The following is a 4,779-nucleotide window of genomic DNA, read 5'->3' on the forward strand; positions in this document are numbered from 1 at the left end:
AATCTTTCCAGTTCAATAGTGACTCAATGACGTATCCGAAAAGTTAATCAAGAAAACAATCCCATTTATGATAGCATCAAAGAGAATAAAATACGTAAGAATAAATTTAACCAAGGAAATGAAGATATGTACACTGAAAATTATAAAATATTGATGAAAGCAATTTAAAAAGACACAAATAAATAGAAAGATATTCTGTTATCAATAAATTGGAAGAATTAATATAATTAAAATATCCATACTTCCCTAAGAGATATATCAATTCGATGCAATGCTTATTAAAATTTCAATGGCGAGTTTTCCATCTGGGGTTAGGCCCTTGGCGGTGTGCTTCTGTTAGTGTGCGGTAGTGTTTATTGCGGGCTGTCATACGTGTGGTAGGAGTTAGGTTTAGTTTGGGGGCCAGAAGCAGTGGCGTGATCCTTTCTCTCTCATACTGGTAGCAGAGCAAACAGGGAGTGGGATTTAGGGTTTGCAGTTACCAGAGCAGGCGGCGAAGTCCGGGCCCTGGAACCCAGGCCAGGTAATCCGGCCCTGCACACCTTTACTTCCTGTTTGGTTCGCTTGTCTAACCTTTGGGTGCAGTCGGCAGAGTTGTGACACATCCTGGGGAGGGAGAAGGGCGCTTTGTTTGAAGAGTGTAAAGACAGACTACTTGAAGAAAGACAGGTGCAGTCAGTCATTCTTGGTTCGCATTTCTGAGGAAAATCTCATTTATACTTGTCCATTCCACAGGGTTTGTTTGTTTTTGTTTTTGTTTTTTTCTTACGTGGAAGAAAACTACATAAAAAGAGTCCATCAGTACGAAAAAAAAATACTAAATAGGCCGATATAAGTCATAAAAGTCTTTAAATTTTCACAAAAAAATGCTAATGAAAATTCAGAAAAACTCAAATTTTATTCGCTGTCAGTGTCCATACTGTAATTTAAAGCAATCGACCTCTTTTTAATTGGCACAAAGTCGCTATCGTCATTGCTCAAAATATTTGAAAGTACTACTTCGGTTTCAATATTTAAGTTTATGTTTTTAGATGATCTTTTCCCAACTCCATCTTTTGCTAAGTTTTCATAAATTCTTGAATATTCAATATAACGTTTTAAAAAGTATTTTCAAAATTTTGAGGCTCATTGGATGTTTGGATCAATATATAGAATTGCAGTTTCCAGAGTTTTTGACCAATTGCAGAGCTTTGTAAGTATTTTCTGCAGCGAATGAAACTGGTTCAAGGTCACTGCCATGTTCATTGGCAGGATGGGCTTTGGATATTAAGTGAATTAATTCATTATCGGTTGATTGGTGATCGACCAGAAATTCGTTAATATCATCTACATTCAAATTGTCAGAACCTTCTTGAAATTTAATAAGTCAATAATGCCAGCTAATAATTTAATAATGCCAGTTAATTTTCAGTTGTTGAGACCATATCCCCTGGTACAACCACTTCTGGCCATATTACTTTCCAGCAAGCATTTAAAGTTTATGGCTTTATGTCACTCAAAGATAATATTCTTGATACAAATTAAAATTGTGTATTTATTCCAGGCTTCTGTAACTGTTATTCATTACCTTCAAGTTTATTAAAAATATCATTAAAACTTTGTTTAATTTAATTAATTTTAAAGGAAGGAATACTGTCTTGATCTAAAGGTTGGATTGAAGAAGTTGTATTTGGTGGCAAATACTGTATACAACTTTTATATTTAGATGTTCTAAATTGTGTGGATGACCAGGTGCATTATCTCAAAGTAAAAGTATTTTAAAAGGAGACATTTGTCCATATAATTTTCAGCTTCTACAGAAAAACATTTGTAAAACTAATATGGAAAAACATCAGTAGTCATCCTTGCTTTTTTATTTGCCATCCAATGAATGGGAAGACGATGCATTAATAATTGTGTTAATGTTAGTTCTTTGTACGTTGCTGAGTTAAGCTATTGATTTTTAGAAAGTGTAATTGCCAATAATGAAAATGAAACAGAAAGAACCGCGTGATATGAGGCTGCATAAATGGAAACCGCATATAAAAAGTCTGCACAAACGAAATATTTACTGCATATAAAAAACTCACGTAAAAAAATACCGCATAAATTGAGGGACTGGTGTATTTAAGTTTACCACCTCCCCAGTTTAAGTGCAAAGTCAAATTTTAATAATAGCAAGATGGCCTTAATTTACATTTGAGATTTTCATGAGGTTTGGAGATCCAGGGATGTGTTAGAAATGACATCTTCATTAAGATGGCCTTAATTTACATTTGAGATTTTCATGAGGTTTGGAGATCCAGGGATGTGTTAGAAATGACAAACTTAAAAGTAGAATAAATCTCGGAACGTATAATTCGTCTCAAATGCCACAGCAGGACGATTTGACAAGCAGGAGTTAGATGCATACATCAACGTCGATTCTTCAAACTCCATTTAGTGTCAATTCTGTAGCACTTGGACCCTTTTGTTTCTAAGAATATTTGTTCTGTGATGCTCCGAATTGTCAGTACGTCTTTAAGGTTTTTTTTTTTTTAATTGATGATAGGTCTTGTAGAAATTATTTCACTTTGGATAGTCATTCACTGTTTTATAGTAATTTCTTTGCTTTGTGCTAGTTATCTTCATTATGTTACAGAGTCATAAGTTATTTTATTATTTAAATTATTTCCTATTTGCTGCTGCTTAGCTATTACCACCAGAGAACCACTAAGGTCAAAGGAGTATAAATTGCTCAAGTGGGTGTCCCCTGGGAATGAAACAAAGAATGAGTAAGCAGGACATTTCCTTGATGTCTCATATTTTATCTTTAAAAAAATATGACTATTTGCATTTTACTCCATGACATTTCTTTTTATTTTAATGTGAAATATTCTCTCATCCAGAAAGTAAAAAACTTTGAATAAAGCCATATTTAAAAAAAAAAAATTTCAATGGCATATTTCATGGAAATAGAAAAAAAATTCTAAAATTTGTATGAAACTGCAAAAGACCCCGAATAACTAAAATAAACTTGAGAAAGAAGGACAAACCTGGAAATACCACACTCCCTGATCTCAAATTATAGTACAAAACTATAATAGTCAAAACTGTATGGCATCAGTTTAAAGACAGACACAAAGACCAATGGAACAGAATAGTGAACCCAGAAATAAACTATATATGGTTAACTAAATTTCAACAAGGGCATATATAAGGGAAGTAAGTATTTTCTAAGATTAATTTATTCATCATGGGTGAGTTTTATATAATAATTACTACATAAAATTCTTAAAGTATAATTTTTAAAATTCTAATACTGGATAATGGAATTTGATACACACAGAAGCTTCTGGATATTTAGTCCTAGTGAAAATTCACTCCAATAACTGTCTATATAATGACCATGGTAAGGATTATTTTTATCTTTAACCTAAGACATCTGGGCTTACCAATGCACAAATTTTTAACTGGCTAGTAGTTGTTTACACAACTTATTATTGCATTTGAATTTTCTAATTGGTAGTTTATTATTATTAATGCTGTTATTATTATGTAGAAATTAATCATAAAATTTATTTCATTTTTTTTGCTATGTACCATGCCACCTGTCCAAATTACCCCAAAACGGGCCCTCTTAAATGTAAGCCAGAAAATACGCACTGTGACCCTGACAATAACTACTGGACTTTAAGCAATTCATTTTACCTTTTGAGTTCCTCTCTGAAAAATCAGGTGGCTAGATATTTTAGGCTTTCATATCGTTTACTAAAAAAGAAGATATCAGATAAATAGGGAAATATTTTCATACATTATATTAATGCTTAATTCCTAAAATAAGATTCTAAATGAATTATCTCTTGTAGTTTCTACTATGGAATCTTAAATTTCTTTTTATTCCTGCCAACTTTAGAATCTTGCCATTCCTTCACTCATATAGTCACATTTCAGTTGAAATAATCTTTGCTTCTGTAAGTTCCAACACTGGTACTTAAAATCATTAGTTATTCATAAATTCCACTTCAATTTTATACCTTTTTTTGATTTGCTTATTATTCAAATATAAGTTTTTTATTCAAAACAATAAGAACAATAGGTTAATGAAACACAAATACAAGGTTCCCTAGTTTTTCTTCTATTTTGCAATAATGACAATCTGAAAATAGCCACAGAGCAAAAGGATGCTCGGAAACATAGTACTTTGCATTGAAATAAGAGTCTGTCTGCTTTAGAGGGAGATATCACATAACTTTTACCATAGTACTTGGTTTTTCAGACTGATTTAATTACAGAAATTTTATAAAATGAAGACATGACAAAGAAATAGAGTTGAAATGTATTAAGCATGTGTGCGAGTGTATGTGTTTCCTTTGTTACAAAGTTTCAAAGTTTTGTTCTTTTCGGGCTTGCCGTTTTCTCCTAGAGCTCAGAGGTTAAGTAAGGGCACTACTTTAAAGTGTGTGGAATACATTAGCAGCTGCAAACCTCACCCACAATTCACTCTGATTGACAGGAACATATAATCATAAAATCCTATTAGTTATCATGCTAGATGTTTTCCATTAATGGAAAAGAGAACGCATTAAATGTGGGCATTGACATACATATATAGAGAGTAGAGGAAAGGAAGTTTCCAGTGTTTCTTAAACAGGCTACTTATATATTTTTTCATAGATAATAATACCTCCAAGTCTGCACCATCACTAGTTATATAATATTTGAAGTTATGCCTTTTTTGTTTCCATGAAAAATTTTTAGTTATAGTTGTAGAGCTATAATAGAACTGAATATTCAAATATATGCCCCCCACATGTCTTA

This window comes from Pteropus vampyrus, unplaced genomic scaffold (genome assembly GCF_000151845.1).
Source record: "Pteropus vampyrus isolate Shadow unplaced genomic scaffold, Pvam_2.0 Scaffold13, whole genome shotgun sequence".
NCBI classification, from domain to species: domain Eukaryota; kingdom Metazoa; phylum Chordata; class Mammalia; order Chiroptera; family Pteropodidae; genus Pteropus; species Pteropus vampyrus.